This window comes from Triturus cristatus, chromosome 1_1 (assembly GCF_964204655.1).
Source record: "Triturus cristatus chromosome 1_1, aTriCri1.1, whole genome shotgun sequence".
Taxonomy (NCBI): domain Eukaryota; kingdom Metazoa; phylum Chordata; class Amphibia; order Caudata; family Salamandridae; genus Triturus; species Triturus cristatus.
This window is the reverse complement of record NC_140579.1, coordinates 879,827,364-879,854,556: the sequence shown is the minus strand read 5'-3', so window position 1 is coordinate 879,854,556 and position 27,193 is coordinate 879,827,364. Positions and strand designations below refer to the sequence as shown.

The window sequence follows — 27,193 nt, the reverse complement described above, 5'->3', positions numbered from 1 at the left end:
AGCTATAAGGACATGGTTCCGAAAGCTGCAGACAGGCTCAGCTCATGCTAGAGCACCATCTCACATGTTACCAAGCACTCTGCCTCCAGGATTGTTAAGGCCTGCCATAGGAGTGACTGATAGGTACACATGTGTCTATATATACGGGTAGATATAGGCATACTATATCTAAGCAAGGGGTGATTACACGACCTTGCCCCAGCTGAGTGATCAGCCAGTTGTGTCTGATTGGAAGGCCAGGCCAGGGGTGGCATAATACATGCTGCAGCCCCTGGTAGGCCTAGGGTACACCTATGCCCTGGGTACCTAGGGTACACTGTACAGGGTCCAATAAGGTGATCCTTACCAATTGGGTATGTACCTAGGGTACATGGAGTCCATTTTAAAGAGAGAGCAGACAGCCTGAGACCCTGAATGGCAGGATCTCAGGCCAACTAAGTCAAACAAGCATTTGCAATGCAATAGGTCTCGCATTTACGGAAGTTTAAACTATTGGCATTGTAAATGACATTGCCTTTTATTTAGGTTTCAAAAACCAAAATATAAATAAAAGGCATCGTCATTTACATTGCCATTTGCTCAAACTCGCGTAAATGCGAGATGTGTTACATTGCAGTTTCTGTCAGGCAGAAGAATTGGGCGTAAAGGCATCGGGTTTCGTGGGATTTAGGCTGGAGCGGAGAGGTCTGTTGTGCTTGTAAGAGCTTGCAGACTTTCCATTTGCTTGCCCCCGTAGATGCCGGTCGCCACTGGATTTGACCACAGAAAATGAAAGAAGTAATGAGTTTGTTGACATCTGTGAGGGGTACATTAAAACTACACTCACTGTCAAGACACTTGCCTGATGCATGTCAGTGCAGCTGGGCCACTGTGCACACTTACAGATTAAGGGTGAGAAGATGCCATCACCTTCACCTTCTCACCGTGACCAACTTATCCTGCATGCTACACAAACGAGATATAACTTGTACATGGAGTGCTGAGTTCAAAGTGCGATTTGACTGTGGGAAGATTATGATTATTACCTGTGTTTACTTGAGCCTTAACAGCCAACACTCTACAATACCCACAGACTTGACCCCTTTTAAATTGAGTAACAAAGTGCTGTGCTACAGAGGGTTAAGAAAAAGCACTTTTCTGCAGAGTACCATTAAGCACTTAGTAGCGAGTGAATGATGTGAAGTGCGTTGCAAGAGTGGAACTTAATGAAATACGTTGAGGCAGTGTCGTGATATGAATCACTTTGCTGCATCAACGTAGCAAAAAACGCTTTGAAGTAATGACGTAACATGAAGTGAGACAAAATTCTACGAGCGACTTCGAAATACATCATATTAGTTAAGGACATTCATGTACTTTGCAGTCAGCAACACTGGGTGAGAATGTTGTTGTTTCTTTGGAGGCGGGGGCTAATCTCGCATTAGAGTATTGGCTCATATTTACTAGGGCGCGAAGAATATGATGAAATGCAGCACCTCGGTAATGGCGCAAGTGAACATCTGTAGAGGTGCATTGCCTGGGGGTCCTCCTCAGGCCAGGTTGGAATCATTGGGCTCTCCACGGGTTGGCTGGAACACAGGGCAGAGACCAATGTAATGTAAATACGGTGCTCATGTACAGCGCTCCAATACCTTCGGGTCGAGTTCGCGCTATATAAATATGCAACAAAAAAAAAAGGAAGGAGCAGCAGGCACCCACTGGGGGGGGGAGTGGGAGCAGACATGGCAGCCAGTGGTGATGGCCGAGGAAAGAGACCAGCAGAGGAGGAGAGCGACAGGGAGGGAGGCAGTCAGCTGAGCAGAAAAGGGGGTGGCTGACGGCGGGCCTGTGTGCTCTGTGTCTGGGGCTTGGCCGGCAAATGTGCTCCTTGTGCAGTTCATGGCGCTTCATTTTACTGCAGCTGCTGCAAAGTGCCGTCCTGGATTGGAGCCAGGGGATGCAGAGCTTGGGCTGATGTGTTAAGAGTGACGCACACACACCAGTGTTTTGACTTCCATTTATCTCAGCCTTTCATCCTTATGAGGCCGGCTGGATTGGTGGCAATTACTACGGGCACTTGGGAGACATGGCGGGGGTCGGACGCTGTCTGGGGAGAGCTGAAGGCGAGTGAGGGGGGTTGGGTTGGTGTATGGGCAGCAATTTGTTCCAGTGCTTGCCTTGTCTCTCGTTTATGACAACTTACAGAGTCCTCTGAGAGAAGTAGTGCATTCTGAGTATGAGCGGGATATGGTTTCTGAGACTTGTGTGAGACTTTGCAGTTTGGGTGGCATGTGACTTGCTGAGAATTGCCAGACACTCTCAGAGGCATATAGATATCTGGCACTGCAAAGCCACTAGATGTGGCTTATAACAGTTATCTGGAGAGAACACCAGAACGTAAAAGGAAATCTTTGAGAAGAAGCAAAGTATAGAGAATGCTTGTTGGTTTTTATAATTACGAACACAGCTGATAGTGTTGAATATGTAACTTGTAAAGGAACACATTAAAAAATATCGAATGCATGTATATATTGAGTTAAATATAAGAATAGATAAGGGAGCGGACCGATTTAGGATTCTGATTAAGGTTAGACGCAGACAAAAGCGCGCTGGGGGAGCGGTGGTCACTAATTTATGCAGCTAAGGAAGAGGCAGCGACGGGTCTGGTTACATGGTTAATGAGGGGGGAGGGGGGGGGGGGGGAAGAGGAGGATGTGGCTGGCCAAATGAAGGAATGTTTCAGACACGGAGAACAGGGTGAGGCTGGCTATAATCCATTAGGTGGTCCCTCACATCAGAAGAGATCTTCCAAGAGGGAGGGGTCAGGGCTCGATACATAGTGAATGGTCCCGAGTTGAGACTTCTGTAAAGTGCGGACATTGAATGTCTCTGATGCAAACTCGAGGGTTAGGGGGAAGAGTGCTTTTCCAGAGGAGAGCGGAGCGTTGACCTTCGGTTGACACAGTGTGCCTCAGTGTGAAGGAGCTATCAATCCCACAACGCGCCGCAAGACTGGTCCTCAACCTGCCAAGACACTGTCACATCTCCCAGCACCTGCACACACTCCACTGGCTCCCCATCGAAGCTAGAGTCACCTTCAAGATGCTAACCCACACTCACAAGGCCCTCCAGCTGACTCAAATTTCACGCACCCCAAAGGACCCTACGATCAGCCCAGCTCTCCTACGCCGTGGTCCCCCGCACCGGAAAGACCAGATCGGGAGGCCGCTCCTTCTCCTTCCGCGCGGCCAAAGCCTGGAACGACCTTCCGCTCCACCTCAGACAGACAACATCGCTCCCCATCTTTGCAAGAAACCTCAAAACCTGGCTCTTCGACAGACCTCCTCCTAGATGGACTGAAACCTGCACCCCCCACCCCCCCCAGCACTGTACCTGCAGTGCAAGCGATTCCTCACTGGTAGTTCTTGAACATAGTGTGATTAATCTTTCCCAGTGCTATAAATTTGCTTGTACTAATTGGTACTGAATTCTTGCACTTTTTTTATTTGAAACAGACAGACACTTCTCCGAGTTGCTGCAATAAATTTAAATTGGAGAGTACAGGAACATCCCAGGAGCAAACAGATAATGAACAGTAAGAACCAGCACTTCTATATTTCCATTTATAGCACTGCTCTTTCCTGTTTCATCTATGTAACTTTAATACCCAGGAGTACAAACACCAACCTGCTTTAATAATGGTTATTATTATTATAGCACACAAATGTTTCCAGGATTATTGTGTTGGAAAAGATCATTATGTTAGTGGCTTATGATAGGCACTTGGAGCATTAAAGTGCATTGCACTGTATACAAGGAACTACATTCTGAAATACATCTCATTTCATTGACATATCTGCTTTGTTCAACTCACAATAAAATAACGCTCTAAGCATCACCACGAGGAATTCAAAAGTCACACATAAGCACTCTTAAATATGGAAATGTTTCACATAAACCGAACGATAATTTTGCAGCTGTGGACTGGCACTTTACTGGCTTCAACACCACCAAACCCCAGAAAGTGTAGAGTTGCAATTGAGTCATATTAGAAGGTGGGGTCGGAAGCCAGCATTATATGACAGTCTTCAATCTGTAATATACTCCAGCAAAGATGTTTAGCTGGAGAAAAGACTTGATGGCAATTGCGCTATATGTGCACGGGGAAGGCCCTGCACATATAGCGCATATGTATTGCTTGTGAATACAACTACAGACATTAAGAGACAGAATTTGGGCCTTCTTAGAGGGGGTACTCAAATAGAAAGTGGAGATTACTCCATTCTTGATTTTATTTGGAATTGATCTGCACTTTTGGGTAACAAGGGGATGCTCTATTTCATATTCATAGCCATTCAATGGCGCATTTAAGTATAGCGGCAGCCTGGCTGAGCCCTGAGCCCCGCATTGTTCACCAGTAGTTTTCAAGTCTACTAAATATCTACAACCTGGGAAAAAACTATATAACTGTACGGGAAGGAGGGCAAGGAAGCGTGGAGCCCTGATCTGGGCGCCAATGGTGGAATAGGTGGAAAACGAATTTGGAGTTGGAGATTGGACTTTTTCGTTTTTAGGTCGAGCCTAGCGGCAGAATGCATGCGCTGCTCGCTCTGCGAGGCATGCAGTAGTAGAGTATGCTGTGGAAGCCTTGCCTACTCTCCTCCCATATTTTTCATTGGCTGGTGTCATTGTCCTTGGAAAATGCTGGCTTCTGATTAATAATGAGGCTTGTTAGTCCCTCCTTGTTACCGCCCCGTCTCAATTTGTTACCTCCCATGAGGACTGGAGCTTTTACTTGTTGTGTTACACATCTCCTTCATAAATCGGTAAGCACAATTTTTATTTTTTTTGCAGCACGGTCCGCTTTCACTTTAGCGGCCGCGCTTGTTTAATTATTTTGCCACGCGTGCCGAAAGGGAGCGTTTCTACTCACTAATTGCATGTGTTTGTGGTATGCCACTGCAGGCAGACTATGCACAGAGTACATTGATTAGTACTTGAGAGCTAAACGTCCCATGCACAGAGATGCATACACATGATATGCGCTGCGTGCGCGCGGCCCAGAAGACAAACATGCACACCATACACTGGGCACGCGGACAGAACTAACATCCATGGTACGGTTGTGCATACACTCCGTGCGCAGTGCACCCACAGTACCTGAGGCTCACCGTACACAGGGGCACTTGGGAGACATGTTGCGGCCTTCCCTGAGGAAAGACTGACAGCCGATGCACGGACACATACACACGGCACAAAGGCTCCTTTGGACATAGGCATTCGGGATAGTAGCATCCATTGGACCGAGGGTATAACTAACAAGAGTCAAGCAGGTGCAGTGGCACCAGGGTTCGTGTTTGCGAGGGTCCCACTGCAGCCCAATTACAGGGGATTTACTGTCCTCCCTCGTACAAGGATAATTTCCTGGATTGGGTTTAGGCCAATAATACTCTAGCTAGGATGCTGCCTTGCACAGGAATACTGGTGGCAGAAACGCATCGGACACGTTGATTGACTTTTACTTCCTGCACAGGGCGTATCTTACCCCAGGGGAAATTAAAAGACCCACAGGATGTGGCATGTCCCAGATGTGGGGATCAAGGAGCGGAGATGATTCATATGGTCTTTGTAGCGCCTGGCTCTGCGGGATTACTGGGATGGAATAGTTACCTGTATAAATGTTGTCGCGGAAATACCAATCCACTTCAACCCCTTAGCAGGTCTCCTGGGAGGATTTCCACGGCCACCTAAATATAAAGTGACCACTGAGTTCGTGGAGCTTGCCCTTATACTAGCAAAGCGCGAAATCAGGATGGGGTGGAAGGCTGCCACTAGCTCCTGAGTAGACACATGGAGGGACACACTATTAACAAAGGGCGGGGTATGAGAGTGCCATACTACTCCGGGAGGCGACACGGGGAATTGTACATTGGCCAAAGCTAGAGCCTGGGACACCTTGGTGGAATGTCTGGAATCAGACGATGTGAACCCCCTGACAGCTCCATACGCTCTGATCCAGATCCCAAGGATGGCCACGTAGTTAAGGCACTTAGTGAGGCCTGACTTCATTCAGGACTGACCTGGGTACCCCCCACAGTGGAGGGCGATATCATTGCTACCGTGATCCGTGGGAAATTCTAGAGGCGGGGGAGTGGGAGTAGGAGAATTGTTCGATACCTGTGCAAGGATGGTGTTGAAAGTATTATCTGCATTACACGGCCTATTGTGAACTATGCTTATTCAAAATATAGCTAACTGATGCGTATGCCGCTCAAGTGCTTTATTTCTTTTCGACTACTACTATCTCAATAATTGACCCACCTTCACAGTACATGGTTGTGTTGTCATAAAACAATAAACATTTTGTTTACAAAAAAAAAAATATGCATCGGGCACTCGGGAGAGAAATGTGCGCTACAAGACTCCTAAAAGATAGCTTAGTGGACTAATGCATCGACTGCAGTAGCTGCGTGATTGGAATGACAGACTCTGATCGCCGCACGTTCCATTCAGACTCTTAATCTTGAGGTGGTGATGCAATGAGTAATATTGAGTTGGGTAAGAGTAGCGTCTGCTGTTGCAAAGCGCTGGAATCTAGGGGACAGATAAGCACAAGTTCACGCGACAGAGACAGACTTCTGGCCACCTACACCTAGAGGTCCTAGACCAATGGAAGAACCGATAGGCCTATTCAGTTATTTCACGCAAAGTGGCATCTCCTGCAGTGTTGCACTTGTTCTCCGGCGTATAGCTAGAAGTTACACATAAGGGAAATCTAAATTTCGCCAAATAAGGGAAATCTAAATTTCGCCAAATAAAGTTAAGTTAATATAAATGCCCAGGATAAATGTACATATCAAAATATGTCTTCAGAACTTCCCCAAATTACAGATGCATGTCCTGAACTTCTTCTGAATTATGTTTTAAGTAACAGTAAATGGTCAAATCTACCCACAAATCTCTCCACAAGGTAGCAACATCACAATCAAGGCTAGTGCTCAGTGTAAGAAAATAAGTGGCAGGGCTCTGGTCAGGGGGGCCACTGCAGCTAGTGCCACACATTGCCACTGCTGCCAATGATAGTAGCACAACTATTGACCAACAATTAATTGTCCCAAAGGTGAAAGAATGAGTTGGGTAGCAGATAATAGTAATTTTTACTGTATATTAAATTAATAATTAACTATTGTTGTGCTCCTCTCTAAATAAGACAGCGCCACCTTGTGGCACACTGTCACCCGCACCTGTGTTGACGAATAAGTGCCAGTGCCCAGCACTGGAAACCAGTGGCTCAAATTAAGCTCTACTGGTGCTACATGAATGCCCCAGTAATCAGCTGCCTTACAGCTCTTTGGCACCACCACGAAAGGCTACAAGAATGTGGAGTATTATTTTTAAAACACATTTAAAACATTTCCATGATGCTTGGAGTGCTTACCAGCAAAATATATACTTTTGCCTAAGCTCCGAAAATGTCACTGATGTTGTTAAGGTGTAGTTCAACTACAGAATAAATTAGTGTATGCTCAATATTTGATGTGATATCACTAAAAATATTTAAATACATCTTATGGGCAATGAAAGGTGCTTTAAAAATTAATTTGGTTCACAATATCACCATCTATATTTTACCTCAATAGTCCAATGTTCCATGAGTGAACCACAGCGATACTGTTCCTGTAAAAAAGGGCCCAACTAGACTGAAAAATACATTTAAAGAATAATATCTTTATTTCTTTTGTATGCAAATATGCATTTTGGTACTTTTTTAATTAACTGCCAAAAACAAATTCCACATACTTAACAAAATATGCAATCAGAGACATATGTGGAACAAATTTATATTTTGAATTCTTACTATGCCTTTTACATAGTTCCATATCTTTTAGTAAGACTGCTGCATAGTTATTTATAGTCGTATTCTTCTTCTTCGCCCAATTGGTTAGAGGTTTTTTTAGGTCGAGCCTAGCGGCAGCAGTAGCCGAGTATACTGTGGCAGCCTTGCCTACTCTCCTCCCATATTTTTCATTGGCTGGTGTCATTGTCCTTGATAAATGCTGGCTTCTGATTGATAATGAGGCTTGTTAGTCCCTCCTTGTTACCGCCCTGTGGCCATTTGTTACCTCCCACGAGGACTGGATCCTTTACTTGTGGCGTTACAGGGTCTCCTTCAAAAGACGATAAGCACTATTTTTTTTGTTATTTGCAGCGCGGTCCGCTTTCACTTTAGTGGCCGCACTTGTTTATTTAATTAATTTCCCGCGAATTAGTGTGCCGCGCGGGCCAAAGGGAAGCCTTCTACTCACTAATCTAACAAGCATTTGCAATACAATACGTCTCGCATTTACGCGAGTTTGAGCTATTGACGCTGCAAATAACAATGCCTTTTATTTTTGTTTTTAAAACATAAATAAAAGGCATTGTCATTTACAATGCCAATAGCTTAAACTCGCATAAATGCAAGACCTATTGCATTGCAAATGCTTGTTAGTATTTTTGTTAGACAAAATGTTATGTTAAAGACTGGAGGTACAAGATTTCACATCCGCACTGACTGTTATGTATGGACCTAATGAAGTGGAAGGCATGGATTGAGCGGGTCTATCAAAGAACCAGCTCTAGGGTACTGTACTTTGATACCTTGCCAATAATTGTAGTATATCATTATTTCTGGCATGGATGTATGTATCTGAATGAATTTATTTGATTTTTGCTCCATAATAAAAAAGAAATTTAAAAAAGAAAGTGGGGTTGGTATTTTTCCCAGCAGAGGTGGCAATCTCAGGCCACTTGCACACATCTTAAGTAACAGAAAATAGCATAAAACATAAGGCAACACAGAAATGCCAACACAGAAATGCTCCAAGTTCAGGCCGTTTTTGCGTCGAGCCTGGGCAGCGCATGCGCTGCTCTGCGAGGCATGCAGTATTCAGGTATAGAATACAATCTCCACCCATTTCCCGCCCATCTTGTCAATTGAGTCCTGTTACTGTCCTTTCAAAATTGTTGCTTTTGATCGATAAATAGGCTTAGTAGTCCCTCCTTGGTACCGCCTTGTCTGCATTTGTAACCTTCCATGAGGACTGGACTTTTTACTTGTGTCATTACACAGTCTGCTTTATCGAAGCTGTGAGCACTATTTTGTTTAATGATCTAACACTATTCCACCCACAACATGCTTTCCTACAAGGCAGCAAGCCACCCACTTTTATATTTTTAATAGTAATGTATTTATTTAATTTACAGCACGTCGTCTTTAACTATAGCTGCCGCACTTATTTATTTAATTTACAGCATGGTCCGCTTTCAGTTTAGCAGCAGCGCTACAGATCCTTTAGTTATTTATTTTTTCTTTTTGGGTGAAAGAGTTCCATACTGCACTTTCACATTAATGTTGACTGCACCCCTTTCTTTAGACACTGCTCACTGTAACCTGAATATGAGCAAGCAGCATCCAAAGTAAGGAGCGCAGCCACCATTAAAATGGTCTCGTATTTGCGAGAGTATGAGCTATTGGCATTATAAATACCATTCTCTATGTGTGTTGCTTTTAAAAACACATAAATAAAAGGCATTGTCACTTACAATGCCAATAGCTTAAACTCTCGCAAATGCGAGACCTATTGCATTGAAAATGCTCGTTAGCAGTGGCAATCAAAATAAAAGACTGTCAGCGAAGCCTTCGTAGTGGAGCCTGCTACGAAACCCGAATTATGGAACCATGTCTCCTTCGGAGTACCATAATCATAGCTGTACTTTGTTTAATATTTGTTTCACGTAGTTTTCTACTATGATTTAAATAACAGAGTTATTGGTATTAGAAAATAGTTAAATCGGCTAATTAAAGCCGCACTTTACAACTAAATGTAGCGAAAGTTCATGGGAGCTTAAAACCTTTCATCAGGATGTGGCCTCACGGCCAGAGCTGACTACTTTTGAACTGCAGAACCAGGTTCGAGTCTCGGCATCTACTCAGCACCTTGTGGTTCTGAGCAGACCACTTAATCTCCCCGTTCCTACCAAAACAAGCATTTGCAATGCAATAGGTCTCGCATTAGGAAAGTTTGAACTTTTTGTATTGTAAATTGACTAATTTTTTTATTTATGTGTTGGTATTGAAAATATTGAAATTACTAGCTTTCTCATGTACAATGTCAATAGTTTTAACTGTTGCAAATGTGACACCTATAGCATTTGTAATGCAATATGTGTTGTATTTACGTGGCTTGGATGTATTGATATTACACATAACAATGGCTTTTAATTTTTGCAAATAATTAATACTTAAATAAAAGTTAATATAAATTATAATGGCAATCGTTTAAGCTTTTGTGAATAACTCTTGTGAAGATTATGTTTAGTGTATTTAATTGCACCTAAAATCCAAGAACAGAAGTTAAATATTATCATTTTTTTTGTGCAATTTGTAATAAAGCCTAAATATTGAGAGAACATATTAGAGCCAGTTGTTGTTGAATGGTTGTACAGATTGATACTGTGGTGGCGGTGAGTGATGTTGTGGTGGTGTCGAGTGATGCTGTGGCGTTAATTGATGCTGTGGTAGCGCATAGTGATGTAGTGGTGCCCTTGAGTGATGCTGTGGTGGTGCAAAGTGATGCTGTGGTGATGCGATAGATAGATAGAGTGCAATAGTCCGATAGATAGATAAGATAGAGTGTAATTATGTAGAATATAATTATGTGGCACTGAGTGGTTTTGTGTGGAGTGTATGTTGATTTTAGTGGCGTGTAATTATGTGGCATTGAGTGTTATTTTGAGTGTATCTTGCATTGTTTGCATTGTAATTAATTGGCACTGAGTGTTATTTGGAGTGCATGTGGCATTGAGTGTAGTGTAATTATGTGGTGTGTAATTATGTGGCACTGATTGGTTTTTGGAGTGTCTGTTGTATTGAGTGCATTGTAGTTATGTGGCATGTAATTATGTGGCTCTGAGTGGCATTCGGAGTGTATGTTGACTTGTATTTCTGTGGTTCCTTAAACCCTTAGAGGCAATTCTTTTATTTTAACTAAAAGGATGGTAGTTAAATGGTGTTTACGGCAGGATGGTCGTTAAATGGTGGCTACGGAGAAGCTGTGTGCTGAAAGGCAAAGAGAACACGGGCATGAAAGTGAAAGCGAGGATGAAAATGGAATGAGTGTGGCAGGATGTTAGTTAAATGGTGGTTACGGGGAAGCTGAGTGCTGAAAGGCAAAGAGAACACGGGCCAAAGCTGGAAGAAAACACGAGATGCGAGAGGCATGTGTGTGTGGCAAACACTGGTGGGGCTCAGAGCATTCTGTTGCTGCCTTGATGCCTGTGTGTGTGAGCAGTGGGGCTGTGTGTGTGAAGTGCCTAAAGTTGCAAGAAAACATATGGTTATTTAAATCCTTAGACGCAGAATTAATGGAGCTAATGTTATCGACCTTAGAAGGATGAAAAGGTAATGAGCGCGGCATACGTTAACTTTGTAAGCGCAGAAAGCGTGCAGGGCAAACTTATTATTTTGGTTGTTTGAGACTCAGATCTGGGCAAAGCTGCAAGAAAACACGGAGGGGGGAGGGCGGGCTGTGTGCTGAAAGGCAAAGAGAACACGGGCATGAAAGTGAAATCGATGGATGGCAATGCGTCCGTGAGACTAGCCCTGTGGTGGGGGAGGGACAGTTGTGAGAGGCGCCATGAGGAAACAATCTCTCGGCATGCGGTGGCAGGGGCGGGGGAGCACATTCCAGGCGGGGGAGCGGACCCTTTGAAGTATGATGCCGAGGCTGTGGAGCCCCGCCCCTAGCCTCACCCACTTGCCACACCTCTGGCTCATATTAATGAGTACCTGCACTTATTCTTTCCCATTTAAAGCACTGGGGGGGGATGTACTGCTAAAAGAAGATATTTCCTGCGAGCGCACAACCAATGCCCTGTACGTCTTTGAGTTAAGGGGGGGTGTGGGCTTGTAAGTGCTTGAGCAGAAGCAGCCACAGAAAGGGAGAGGTTAGGATGTGGGGGGTAGAGTGGGTTTATGGAGAAGGGGTCTTGTCCGAGATGACCAGACATGGGGAGAAGAAAACAAGCACCACAGATGTACACTTTCACAAATCACACTTGTGCTCATACAAACGCAAGAACTACAGATATACACACTCACAAATCACACTTGTGTACATACAAACACCCCAGATATACAGACATTATCACACTTGTGCACATACAAACACAAGCACCACGGATATATACACTCTTAAATCACACGCATGCACACACAATCAAAAGCACCGTAGATATACATATTTTTAAATCATACCCGTGCACATACAAACACAATCACCACAGATCCACTCAAATTACACGTGCGATCACAAACACCAAATGCACGCAAAGCAAGGAACTGCATATCCCCGAAGCAATTGTGCAAAGAAGAAACTACCAGCGGACCTATATGCACATACCTATTAAATAAGGGTAAGATGGGAACAGGCAGTGAGCAGACACAGAGCACAGAGAGAGGTAACAGCGGGCAGATAAGGACAGGAGGGACACAGAGAGCATGAAGGGCTGTGGCTTTCTGAAAGAAGGAAAATAAAAGTTCAGACATTAGGGGATTGTGTAGAGAACAACTGTTCAGTGAAGACGTCTCACTGTATTGTGACCCGAAGAGGTGGGAACCGAAGGCCCCGATGGAAAGGTAAATGGAATGCTTTTATCCCATGCTGCCGGTTCACCTGAAAGAAGTCGAAAAAGATGCAATCCAAACAATATTTATGAGCCCATGTGCCGGGATCTGACTGGGGCTGTTAAGCCCTGGAGAAAAACAAGCCCGGTGGAGCGTGGCGCGCGCGCGCTTGGGGGCGGGGGAGCGGACCCTTTGAAGTGCTCCCAAAAGGCGGATTGCATGGCGGCACGATGCGCGTGATTGTGCGCGTGCTAGCAATGCAATCCGCTTTTTGGGAGCACTTTTCAAACCCGCTTTCTATAGTCTCGCTTTGCGATCGCTTACGCGATAGCAAGGTCGAGACCTAAAAACCAGCTAGACACTAGGCAAAAAGTTGGGGGTAACCATAGTCAGATATCCACCTTCCTACAGTCATCACCTCCATCATACACCCAGATCAGTTGGTCTTCATGCCACACATAAGCACCCGGCTCAACCCGACACGCCTTTATGGCGTCCTTTATTTGACCAGGTCACCTAAAATGGAACAGGCAATACTGATATCCTTAGATGCCACAATGGCATTTGATTAGATAGAATGGCTATTCATATCTCTTTGCTGCACTGAAAAGCCTGCGCTTTTGGCCGAAGTTTACAGGATGGATCAGACTCCACTACTAGGAGCCGCCATAACGCCAGAGCTACAACGCACTATCAACGCCACCTTCGAATCCGGCACTTTCCCAGACGACTGGAAACGCGCAGCAGTCAAGCCCCTCCTCAAGAAACCCTCGGACGGACCTGAAAAACTACCGACCCATCTCTCTCCTTTCCTTTGTGGCCAAAGTCGCAGAGAACATAGTCAACTCCCAGCTGACAACCTTCATCGAGGAGAAAGCCATCCTCGACCCTTCCCAATCGGATTCCGCAGCAACCACAGCACCGAGACAGCCTCCCTCGCCACCACAGACGACATCCTCATGCTCCTCGACCAAGAACACACCACAGGCCTCATCCTACAAGACCTCTCTGCAACCTTCGCCACAGTCTCCCACCACACTCTCACCGCCAGACTCCACGACGCCAGCATACAGGGAACCGCCCTCGACTGGCTGCCGTCCTTCCTCGCCGGCAGAACCCAAAGGATCAGACTCCAACCCTTCCTCTCTGAACTCACAGATCAACTGCAGAGTACCGAAAGGATCGTCGCTCAGTCCCACACTCTTCAACATCTACATGGCCCACCTCAGCGCCATCATCAGACAGCATGGACTCAGCATAGTATCCTATGCTGAAGACACCTAGTTAATCCTCTCCCTCACAAAGGAACCCAACGCCAGACTCAGCTTCCCGGAAGGAATGAAAGATGTCACATCCTGGATGAGCAGCAGCTGTCTGAAGCTCAACTTGGAGAAGACAGAAGTCCTCGTCCTCAGACCCACCCCCTCAGCTTGGGACAACACCTGGTGGCCCTTTACCCTCGGCAACCCCCCACCCCCTCCAGACCATGCCTGGAACCTCAGCATCATACTCAACTCCTCCCTTACCATGACCCGCCAAATCAACGCCATTTCCTCCACCTGTTTCAACGACCTCCACATCCTTCGCAAGACCTTCAAATGGATGCACCCGGAGCCAGAAAGACCATCACCCACGCACTCATAACAAGCAGACTGGACAACTGAAACGCCCTCTATGCTGGAATCAACAAATCCCTGCTATGCAAACTCTAGACCGTCCAGAACACCGCAGCCAGACTCGTCCTTGGCTTCCCACGACATGAACACATCACCCAACTCCACTGGCTTCCCGTCGAGAAGAGTGTAACTTTCAAGCTACTCACCCACACCTACAAATCCCTCCACAACACCGGACCCAAATACCTCAACAAAAGAGTCTCCTTCCACGTACCCAGGAGAAACCTCCGCTCCGCCGCCCTTGCAGAAACCCCACACGTCCCCAGAACCAGAACGGGTGGAAGAGCCTTCTCCTACATTGCGGCTACAGCCTGGAACGTGTTACCGATCAACATCAGACGCTCCCCTACTCTGCACACCTTCAGGAAGAGCCTCAAAACCTGGCTCTTCGGCTAACCTGGAGCTGCACCCCCCACCCCCAGGCACCTTGAAACCCTCACGGGTGAGTAGTGTGCTTCACAATTCCCTGATTGAATGGCCCAGGTACGAGCGAGTCAATGGGGTGACTTACTGTGTCTTTGCACTGCATAGGGGAACCCGGCAGGGCTGCCCTCTCTCGCCCATGATGTTTGCTCAGGTGCTGGAGCCTCTAGTGGACTGGATTTGCCAACACCCTCTGATACAGGGGATTCCGTCAATATAAAATGAGACATGCTCCTCCCAACCTCCCGCCAACCATGTCCTACTGTATGCCATACAGCTGTACCAGTCAGTGGCCAGGATACTGCAGTTCTTTGACCTTTTCTGGAGCTACTCAGGTTACCGAATAAATTGGAGCAAATCTCTTATTTTTCCTTTTGGCAGGTGCGGTGCCACGGTTTCCCCTCAGACTGCGTGGCGCCAAAGGTGTTGGAGGGATTTCAATACCTTGGCATCTAAGTAACCCGCGACACTCAGGAGTTTATGAACAGGAATGTATTGCCTGAGCTGGACGGTCTCCGAGGAGACGCGAGTCACTGGTGAAGCATACCTCTCTCTCGGATGGGCACTGGTGGCCTCTATAAAATCATGTCTCTTCAATGCTTCCTATACGTGCTTCAGAACACCCCGGGTCCCGTTTCAGTATTTCCAAAAAAAGTTGGACCACAAAGTCAGACTACTCTTCTGGGGAGCTGGGGCCCCACATACTGCGCTCAGGATGCTACAGTAAGGGGTCTAGAATGGTGGCCTGGCAGTCCCTTACATCAGGAAATACCACTGGGCGGCACAGCTGCTTGTAATTCATGACTGGGCCCTTTCGGATAAGCAGTAACCGGTGTACTGTGTGGATAGAGATGCCAAGGGCCCCACAGGATATGAGGCGATTCTTGTAAGAAACTGGCTCTATATGTACACTGCACCAAAGTGAGGTACAGTTTGTATAGAGTGAAAGAGTCTCCAGAGGTAGGCAGAGGTTAAAGTTAGATAGTACCTTACTCTCTGAAGTGGTAGCTTGGTCGAGCAGTAAGGCAGTATCAGAGGACAGTGTTAAGCATTTGATGTACACACTAAGTCAGCAAATGGTCTCACACACTCAATAACTGAACTCTAGGCCAATTGTTTTTGTATAAAAAATATACTGTTTATTTTTCAGAACCAAGCAAGCCTGGAACAGGTAAGCATTAAATACTTTTCAGTAATAAGTTACTGGATATAGAACTGTTGAAAATGCAATAGGAATGGTACTTTGTTTGATTTACAGGGGAGCAGTAGTATGCGACACTTAGCAAATACAGTGCATTGGAATGAATAGGCTTTTTCAGTAAATTGCAGGTAAGTTACTTTTTACGTTACTTTTCTAACTCCGTGCTGGATACCTAGATTCAGCACTGGGACATTTCCTAGAAACAGGTAAGTAATTACGTTTTGGTTATTCGCATGATTTTTAAAGGATATTTTCAGTTTTCAAAACTCCACACACAGAAACTTTTTGGAGCAGTACATTGAAATGAATGGGCTTCTACAATAAGCTGCGGTTAAGTTATTTTTTACGTTACTTTTCTGACTCAGTGCTGGATACCTAGATTCAGCACTGGGACACTTCCTGGAAACAGGTAAGAAATTACGTTTTGGTTATTCGCATGATTTTTAAAGAATATTCTCGGATTTCAAAACTCCGAACTTAGAAACTTTTTAGAGAAAAAGTGTCAATGTTATCCAATGTAGGGAAACCAGGTTAACGGTTCTCAGGTAAATAATCGACTGTGGGAGTTAAGGTTCTGGGGTTAGACTCAGGGGTGTCCTAGGGTCAGTGATGCACTGTTGTTGCACCCTCAGCACCACTAGGGCGGCCGGGTGTAGATTGGTGGGGCCCAATGTTATCCAATGGGGGATTAGGGGGCTCCGGTTAGTGGCTGCTGGCAAGCAGGCCACAGGGTTGTGGGAGCAAAGCTCCTAGGGTTAAGCTCAGGGCAAGTTGGGGACCAAAGTAGCACCAAAAGGTGCACTCAGCGGCACTAGGGCGGCAGGGGGCTGTTTTGAGGTCAGGTGCCCTGTTGATTTCAATGGAGATTCTCCGGGACAAAGAAACACTACAGGCTTGGGGACGAGGATCTTCCAGGAGTGACCACCACTTCGAGGGTAAGTTGGGATGTAGAGGGTTGGTTAGGCACCACTAGGTTGGGCACACAAGGCCGTGGGGCGTCGGGTGCAGGGGTGCCCTGGGACGTCGGATTTTCTTACCCGCTCTGGTCGCGGTGGGGGCTCCTCTGGATTGAGGCTGCAGGCGTCATCAGGAGGCTTGAGGCAGGTCAGGGGTCGCCGAAATTCGAGTCCGGATCGCTGGGGGGGGGGGGGGGGAATGGGGGACATCCTCGTGGTATTTTTCCACTCAAGCTCAGGCCGGGTTCGACGGGTGCAAAGTGGGCTGGATTCGCGGGTCCTGGCTGGCACCAGAAGCTGCAGTTCAAACACGTCCAGAGTTCACGGGAGAAACAGCTTGGAAAGTGAAGGCAGGCAGGTCCTCTGGGGTTTTTGAGGTTGCTGTCCGCTGGACCCGCCAGGGTTTTGCAGGAGCAGGTTCAAGGGAAGACAGGCCTGTAGGGCTAGGGCCAAGTCAGTGGGCGTCGTCCTCTTGTTAGCTCTGCACAACTTCTCGTCCTTCTCTTCTTTTTTGTGGGAGGGGGGCAGAAGCCTGTCCCTGGTTGGCTGAGTCCCCCCATCCTCAAGATGGCGGGGACTCAAGGTTGTGCTTCACCTTGCCTCCCTCACCTGAGGGGTGGAGTTGGCAGAGGTGAGCACACCTTTTCCTCACTTGTTTTTCCCGCCCAAAGTGGGGGGTAGAACCAGTGGGGACCAGTTGCTGAAAGCAGCAAATGGTCTGGAGAGGCTCACAAAGGAGACATGCCTTTGAAGCTTCCCCTTCGTGAACCCTGCCCATCCTGAGGGAGGAGACTTGGCACCTCGTCCCAGGATGTGAATTGTTTCAGGCCCCCCGAGAGCAGCTAGTTCTCGACCCAGGGGTCCAGAAACATGTCTGGTGGTGGCAGCCTAAGCAGCCACTCAGCCAGGTCACTAGTAGTTGGTCGAATTTCAGGGGGCATCTCTAAGATGCCCTCTGTTGTGCATTTTACATTAAATCCCACACTGGCATCAGTGTGGGTTTAATATGCTGAGAAGATTGATACCAAACTTCCTAGTCTTCAGTGTCGCCATTATGGTGCTGTGGAGTTTGTAATGACAAACTCCCAGCACCATATACTCTTAATGGCAGCACTGCACTTATAGGGCCCAGGAATGGACCTGGGCACTGTAGGGGTACAGGGCTCATGCACCTGTACCCTCACCACTGACATAGGGCACCCAGCTAGAGGGGTGACTGATGTATGCCAGGGCAGTGGTTTGTGGAGAGAGACTCACAGCTATTTTGGCTGAACTGGCAGGATCACTTGCCAGACCCCTCTGTGGAATACTGATTTGCTCCAAGAGGTTGGGGCATGGTGGGTTTCTCATGTTGGGCATTAATAGGGATAGATCACCTGGGCAACATTTGGAGGGGTCAGGCCTTGATACATTTTGAGGCCCTTCGTCAGGAATTTCAGATGGTGGAGGCTGAGTACTATAGATACCTCCGATTAGGCCACGTTTTGCAGAGCTACATTCGAGAGGGGGAGGCACTACCAGAGGCATTGCCTCTGGAGAACAGTTTGCTCCTTGAGCCCATCCCCGAAAAAAAGATATCCACAATTTACAAAGAATTACTCCCCTGACCCATTGGAAATGCGGAGAGTTCCGTGGACAGCTGCTCTCGGCGACTTGGATGACGATGATTGGGTGGGTGGAGGCTGTTCCGAGCCCGTGGGCAATCAGAACCAGATTTCAGCTGGTCCAACTTCGGATCCTACACAGATCTTATTATTCAAATATGTAGAGAGACAGGTCACTGTGCCTCTGGTGATGCAACCAAGAGGGCAGGCCCCTTCTTTCACATCATGAGGGACTGTCCACTGATAAAGGACTTCTAGAGGGGAGTCACTGCTTTAATGTCCAGGGACTGGTCTTCACCCGTCCCCTTAAATGCTAAATGGCTCCTCTTAATGGTGTTTAGTGAGGGTACCTGGCCAAGACAGCAGAGGATCTGGCTGGTAGCAGAGGTAGCGTAGCACAATGAAGCCCAGGAATGGGGTGAGAGTACTCCCCCCAGCCCTGAAGATTGGAAATCAGATCTCGGCTGGTGCCAGAGGGCGTAACGAGTGGTTTACCAAAGTCGGGGATGCCCCAAAAAAGTGGGAAAAGGTATGGGGAGCCTGGAGAGCCTTCAGAGGAATCTGACCAGTGGTGCTGTTGTTGAGAGTGGTGGGAGGTCTTTATGTGCTGTGCTGAAAATTACGATTTTCCTACGAAGCGTGCACTGGCCGTACAAGTGCCATCCTGATTGTAGACTCGCATATGCCTATTATTATATGTTGTATTGTCTTTCGCTCACTGTGAAACAAAGCAGTGTGTGTTTATGTCCATGATGATCTGTACGACGAGCATGGATTTCAACAAAAAGTAAAAAATAAATTGAGAATACTGTGACTTAAGATTGTACATGTTGCATCATTTCCAAAAGTGCATACCCACATTTTTTTCGGCCTCGCCAGCAGAACTCCAGTCAGCGCTGTGAAGATATGGAACAGTCATCACCCTGAAGCACATGTTGACTTTCTGTAATTTTAACTATCTGAGGAATCAAGACTCAAGTCCTATTGTTCGTAGAGACCTTATGAATCAACTTTTCATGATAGCATACCAAATGCTTCTCAAGAGTGGGATCATATACTATGGACTTTGATAGATCTTTGTTACTGCACACAAACTGTAGCCACTTTCTGTGAAGTGATCGGAGCATCGGAGGACTTTTCTCCTTGAGACTATATGTTCTTTGACTGTGCACATATATCGAATACATTGAGGACCTATTCTTGTGCACCTTCCGTTGTTTATTTGCAAACCTTTAATTGATATATAGGAAATAACAGATTATTTCAGTACTGATATTAATCTATTGATTGTTGCTACGTTTTGCATGCCCCAAAACTGTATTCCTTGGATGCATACAGTTTCTCTCTACAGGTTTTCCCTTTCTAATATTTGCCAATTATTAAAAACACACTGACCTATTCACCAATATAACTCGCCTCTAACCAATCCAAATACCATGTCAACAAACCTTGTTGTGACAATCTACAAGTAGCTAAGAAAAAACACATAGAGTGTATAGGTTACAACAGCAGTAAGGGAACATAAATACATCATTAACCACTATACAAACTCACATAGCAGATTACTAAAAAAAAAAAAAAACGCATTGAAAATGCAATAGGTCTCGCCCTCGTTTAAGTTAAAGCAATTCGGTTTGTAATTAGGCGGCTTTTTAGCTACGCTTTTATTAGTGTTTTTCAAACTTTCATGTACATAGCATGCATATGTATATGTATGCATGCATACATACATTTGTATTTATGAGAGGTAGAGAGAGAGGTAGAAAGTGAGTAGTATATAGTGAACAGTAGAGTGAGTAGTAGTGAATAGTAGAGAGTGAGTAGTAGAGAGTGAGTAGTAGAGAGGGAGTAGTAGAGCGTAGTAGAGAGGGAGTAGTAGAGAGTAATAGAGTGAGTAGTAGAGAGTAGGTAGTAGAGAGTGAGTAGTAAAGAGTAGGATAGAGTAGTAGAGAGTGAGAAGTAGAGTGAGTAGTAGAGAGTGAGTAGTAGAGAGGTTTGGCGCCTTATGATGCACTGGGTTCGCATGACCGTGTGTTTTGTGTTAAGTTTGTGCTACTTTCATCCGGTTGTAACCATAGTGTATGCTGATTTGCGACAGTGCCCCGGATCTGGTCGCACTTGGCAAACTATACGACTCTGTGCTGTGCGCATAAAGGTGAGAGGTCTCTGTGTAGCCGCTCTAGCGCGAGCTGTATTAATACAACAGGATACAAGCAGTGGCTATCAGATGTTTATTTAAAAACTCCCTTGTGTCGATGTTTTTAGTATTCAGAGGGCGAGCTAAAGGCGAAAAATCTCCCATTCCTTATCATTGGGCGACCTCTGCTTTGCTCAAGCTTAGGGCGTGTCTGACTCCAAGTAAACCTGAACAGGAGGACTCGGGTATTTCCCTCAATGCAACACGCCAAAAAGCAGTCCTACAAGCCGCAGAAAGCGTCTTCAGGACTGGTCTGTTCTAGAAGGCACTACACGCTCTGCACTTTTTATTTTTAAAGTTTTATATAGCGCTAGCTTGACCTGTAGGTATCAGAGCGCTTTACATACATACTGTAAAAAAAAAAAAAAAAGAAATAAACAGAAGGAAATTACATTACATAGTAGGCCGGCAGTAAGGAAGCAAACCAGAGATGAAAAAATACAGCATGAAAAATAAACAGTGCATTGGAGGGGGAGAGAACAATAAAAAGAAAAAGGTGATTAACATAGTCCGGTCACCAACTATCCTTGAATGTCAAGAGAGAGAGGAGTCAACTCGGATATTGAAGTCTAGGTTAGTTGACGTTGGTCAGGAAAGTATTTGTTACGGAGATGGAGTTTCAGGTCCGTTTTGAAACAGGAGAAGGAGGGGTTGCATCTGAGGACTCCAGGGAGAGCGTTCCACATCCTGGGAGCGTTGCCAGAGAACGATCGGTATTGTGTGGTTTTCTCTTTCAGTTTCGGAGGAATAAGAAGGAGTGAGTTGGAGCTTCTCAGTGTTCTGGATTGACCTACTCTTACGAGTTTGTTGTTCAGGTAGTTGGGGGCCAGAGAGTGAAGGGTTTTGTGTGTGATGCAGGGCAGCTTGTAAATACACCTCCCTTCCATGGGAAGCCAATTGAGGGTTCAGTTCAGTTCATTTATTTGTTTCGAAGGTTAAAAACCATCATGAAAATACATAATAATCATAATATGTAATCACAAAAAGAACATTCTGAGCAACGTAACAATTGTTAAAAAGTAGACAGAGAAAAAGTTATCCAAATAAAAAAGTTAGGTTTTTGTAAAAGATAAAAACCTGTGAGCAACAGTGATACAAGACCCCGTATTATAATAATATTTCCTGTACCTCCCTAACCCACCCTTCATCATTCCCTTGTGTTTCTCAATTTAAAAGCAATTTTGAGGAAACTTATAACAGCGAGTAAGGTTCGCGTTTCAGCGGCTCTTTGCAAGAACAATAAGGCAGGTTTAGCATGGATAATATTTGAGTCCTTTAAGACATCCACTAAAAATCTTTGGCGCGGTGTTTTATAAAAAGGACACAATAATACAAAATGAAGGGTGTCCTGCGGAGACCTATTGTCGCAGCCGCAGGCACCCTTCTGCTCAATTGTTTGAGTGAAACCTGATGGATAAGCTAAAATATGATGCAACAAATTGAGCCTAAAACGAGTCATTAAAAACCTCTTGTGCTGACTGTACAATAAAAAGAGGTATGGTTCCATGCCAGCTTGATTAGAGACAAGGGAGTGGGCAACTGCCGAGGATTTAGCTAAATCCAACTCCTTCCTCCTGCCATTAAATTTGTCCAACAATAAGCTTTGAACGTAGTGTCTGGAATATATGTCCACCCTGGAGGGGTCCAGGAATAGCATTTGTGCACCAATTGAGGGAGTTGAGACCTGGAGTAATGTGTTCAAATCTTTTTACTCCAGATACGAGTCGAGCGGCCATGTTCAGCACTGCCCTTAGAGGGGCTAGGTGAGCTTTTGGAGTCCCTGTTAGGATGGCGTTCCCGTAGTCAATTTTAGAGAGAACTAGGGATTGGACTACTGTCTTGAAGTCATCATGGGGAAGAAAAGGTTTCAATTTCTTGAGGTGTTTTAGAGAGAAAAGAGCACTTTTCGCAGATTTTTTGATGTGGGCCTCCATTGATAAGTTCTTGTCAAGGGTGATGCCTAGAGACTTAACTGAGTCGGATAGGACGAGGGGGCAGTTTATGGCAACCAGATTCTTGAGCCACTCTTGGATTGGACGATGGATGCTTTTTGGAGAGAATAGGATTAGTTCCGTTTTATCTGGGTTGAGCTTTAAGTGGTTAACGTTGAACCAAGTTTGGATCTCGGTTAGAGTGGCAGTAAGGTGTTGGATGTCGCTGGGAGACTTGATTTTGAAATAGATTTGGGTGTCATCCGCGTAAAGGTGGTAATTCACTCCAGCTTTTTTCAAGATGATTGTGAAGGGCTCCATGAAGAGACTGAAGAGGGACGGGGAGAGGATCAAGCCTTGTGGGACCCCAAGTGTGACTTTTGTTGGCTTCGAGAGACAGGAGTTGATTTTAATTTGTTGCGCTGGTGCTGCACTGCCGCCATCATAACAGGGGCATGCTTCCGTTCAGTAAGACTTCACAGCATCCCATCAAATAACCAGCGTGGTAATAATGGCATTAAAACACTTCAAATTACTAGTGTATTAGCTACTCAGTTGCACATTTTATCGACCTCGGAAGGATGCAAGGCTTACCAAACACACACTGCATCGGCTTTGGAAGGATGAAAGGTTCGCCCCACTCATTAAGAGTTACCGGTAAGGGCCAATTGTACGCTTCCACTGTATGGAAATATTGACAACACCTCACCAGGGGTAGGAACCACTATATAATTGCAAACCTTTTCCCTCCACTCTCCTTCCCAATCCAAACAACTGAGCAACGTATCGACCGCCCAAACCACCTCCATATTTCACCATACCAACTCACCACCAATCACTTATGGGTGCCGGAGTAGAGCGCCACTCACTGAAAAAGCGCTTCAACACATTATCAGGGGTAGCAAGCGCCACAAAAACGCAAACCCTTTCCCTCTTCTATCCCTCCACCATCCCTCTCAATCCAAACAACCGACCAACATAATCACCACTCAAATCACTTTAATATTTCACCGTACCAACCCAACAACAATCCCTTATGGGTTCCGGAGTAGCATGCCACTCGCCGAAAAAAGCGCCTCACCTCCTCGTCAGGGGTAGTAAGCACTATATCAATGCAAATACAATGGAATACACCACAGTAGAGAGGTGTGGTGCAGCGGCCAGGGCAGCTGACTTCGGAGAACAGGGTTCACGGTTCGATCCCTGGCTCCGGCGGCAGCTCAGCACCATGTGACTCTGGGCATTAGCTCACTTCATTTCCATGACGGCCCCCAGCGCCTTGACACCCATAAGGGTGAGTAGTTTGCGCCTTACAAATACGGATTTCACAGTAACTACTTTGACAGCTGGCGGTTATTATTAGCATTTGTAACATAACTCGTCTTTTCTGGCAATCCGCTAAATCTGGGGTGCACAACAAAGGTCCAAGAAAGCTACAAAGATGCCCCCTTTTCAAGCTAACCATGACATACATTTACAAACCATGAAGGCCAATGAACATCATTTGCATACCCAATTGTTATCTCGGAAGTTGTTGGACATGCCTGCTCTAAAAATACTGAAAATGACATTTCGCTTTCTCTGACACTCTTAATACTCGGATCATTCACTTTTTCCAGTCAGCTCACCCCTCTCTTCACATTACAATTTCAAGACCACTCAGGAATATGTTGCAGCAGTTTTACAAAGCTGGTGGCCGGTTGAATTTAAGTACATACGTAGGTAGTAAAAAAAAAAAAAAGCACCTTACTTCAAATAACAAAAGGATAGTACATGGCGCCAGTGACTATGCGAGTGAGCAAGAGTTAGAATGCTGATGTTCTCCTGTCTGCAAATTAAGTGTGAACGCACTCTTGCGAGAGAGAATGAAAGGGTTGTCTGGGAAGGGCACAGATAGCGGATAGGTGGAATGTTTTCGTCCTGCTTCAAAGAGAATGATAAGGCAAGCGTTGAATAGATGGCGACGCCGATAACAAGGACATTTCCTGCAGCGCAAAGTAGATGTAAATGTGACAGCATGTGTCTGAAAGCACAGACTGCTTTGCTTTAGGTGGCGAATTTTACCTAACAAAAGATGGTCCATAGACACTTTGGCAACACTTGCTTAGACACTAGGAAAACGCCAGGCTGCAGCGTGTGTGGGCACCGAAGCCCGGGGGCACCGCTGTCAACACTGCCGCCAGCACACACACCGGGCTCTGAGCCTGCAGAATCGGGAGGGGAGGAATGCGATGTGGTCTGAAAATCAGCAGAGCAAGAAAAAGCAAAACTAATCCAGGCAACAGAGAAAAGCCACGTCGAATTCATCTGCAATGCTGCCTAACGCGATCTACGAGGTGAGGCGGGTTCAAAGTGCACTGGGTGAGAGCGCCCAAGTGCAGCTTACATGTAACAAGCGGCAGTGAAAGCGATCGCTTTTTCGTTGCTGTGACAACTAAAGCACCGCAAGATGGTGTTGAACTGTCCACAGTCCATAGGGACACGTGCATGCTGTCTGCTTTGGACAGATGGCGTGAGCAGTCATCTTTGTCCATGCAGGCGCGTGCATGAGCCTACTGGGAGAATTGATTCCAAAAGGTCCTCTCTGGCGAGAGCAGCGCATGCGCTTCTTTCGCTAGGTGAGACCTAAAAATGTGAGAATGCCTTTTGCGCTTTTAGTAGTACTAGTGTGTGTATGACACTTCAAGTTTTGAAATTCAGAACCAAAATTACAGATGATCAAGACTCGAAAGTCTAAGCACAAATAATAAATAAGGAAACATGACAGATGACAGTGTGAGAAGAGTAAAGACTGAACTATGGAGTTAGAAATAGGATCCTAAAGGTAAAGATCACTGTCGTGATTAACAGGTGACCAGAGTTACATAAAATCCAACCCATTTAAATCAATTGTAGATTCCTTTGCACTTGCTTCGTCCACAACCACTTACATGAACCCGAACCCAATGCCTCATCTTTTTGCAGGAATAACAGTCAGACCCGTATCACGTCATCATTGTTCACTAAAGGAGCTCTTCAGTGTACGTTTTTCACTATATGCATGTCATTCTTCTACAGCAATTGATACCTTACCACCTTCCGCTTTGATAACTGCCCTTGGTAACCGGTCAATTCACAAGATGACGTCATCGCTACCTTTTTTTTTATTACTGCCCCTCCCACCCCACTTTGCAGACATAATCCTGACATCCATTGTTTACCTCATTGCCAGAATGTTCTTGGACACTGCCTTCTGAAAGCCTCCCTTTTTTCATAGGACTGCGGATCCCTTTAAATGGATCTCATGACGTCACAGCAGCCCTCCTCCCAACAGACACAACCACCCGCCTGTGGTGCGTGGCGCGGGCCCCTAGGACCACGGGGCGGGTCTTACCTGCGCTGGTCGTCCGCCTCTTATGACATCACGGACGCCTCCTCCACCTCCCCCTGAACAGGCACGCGCCCCGCTCACCGCCCGGTGTCCGCAGCGAAGAGAGCCGAGAAAGCGGCGCTGGAAGAGATAGGCGGGATCAGTGCGGGAGCCTAGCAGCAAAGCGTCACTATGCTGAATGACGGTCCGCCTGACCAATAGGAACGCCATTTTCTACTATTCTCGTAGGTCTATTGGTCGGTGTTACTGGGTGCGCGCGCGAGCGGGCTGACGTAATAACCAACGTGGTAGGCTGTACTTTTACTTTCCAGGAAGAGCAGCTAGAGAGAGGGAGAAGGAAACGGGGAGGGGCATGGGGTCCTTCAGGCGGGGAAGGGATGTAGTAGGCATTGCAAATGCCTGTTAAAAACAAACATTTGCAATGCAATAGGTATCGCATTTGCGAAAGTTTGAGCTATTGGAATTTGTAAATGACGCTTCCTTTTATTTTTTGCGTTGTTTTTTAAAACTGATAAATGAAAGGCATTGTCATTTACAATGCCAATAGCTTAAACTTTTACAAATACAAGACCTATTGCATTGTAAATGCTTGTTAATATACGGGAGCATTTTTACAACCATGCACGCAGCCGTTTATAAATAAATTACTGAGAACCTTGTCAATCCTCCATGGTGGGATTTAACTGCAACTGGTGCACTGTAGAACCACTGAACCAAGCACAAGCCCTCTCCGGCATTCCACCTTTAGGCTGCGCAGTTTTATGCAATTTACCAAACCTGCACTGTGGTTTAGCACATACTTTACAAATGCCGGCGCCCCCCCTCTCCCCAGTGCATGCCTTCTCTCTTTAATGCTAGGCTTGTGGCTAACTGTAATGCAATTGGTGCTGATTTAAAGAGCTCTGATACCTTTGTGTAAAGTTTGTGCTATATAAAAGTGCAAACAAATGAATAACAAGCATTGGCATAGCCAATAGGTCTCGCTTTTGGGACCTTATAAGTATTTAGTTATGCAGCACAATATCCTTGGTGCAACAACCAGTGCCGGACTGGGAACCAAAACCGGCCCTGGCAAAGGGCTCGGCTGCACCCCGGTGTGCCGCCGAGCTCTTTGCCAGGGCCGGTTTTCGGCCGATTTTGTTACAGGGCCGATTTTGCAGCTTTGCTGCAAAAACGGCCCTGTAACAAA

The 27,193-nt window shown here is 45.9% G+C and overlaps 1 protein-coding gene across 6 annotated transcripts in view; it reads right to left on the bottom strand.

Moving 5' to 3' along the window:
* Positions 1-26,131, bottom strand: part of LOC146871232 (ATP-dependent chromatin remodeler CHD8-like) — a 2,388,691-nt gene extending 2,362,560 nt beyond the window's left edge. For 5 of the 6 annotated variants that reach the window (XM_085650618.1, XM_085650635.1, XM_085650640.1 and 2 more), the window contains exon 1: positions 26,008-26,131. The gene's annotated coding sequence lies outside the window, so the exon portion shown is untranslated. Of the gene's footprint in view, positions 1-25,834 lie in introns of all 6 variants that reach the window. The other variant, XM_085650624.1, reaches the window with a different exon arrangement.
* Between the last annotated feature and the right edge of the window lie 1,062 nt (positions 26,132-27,193).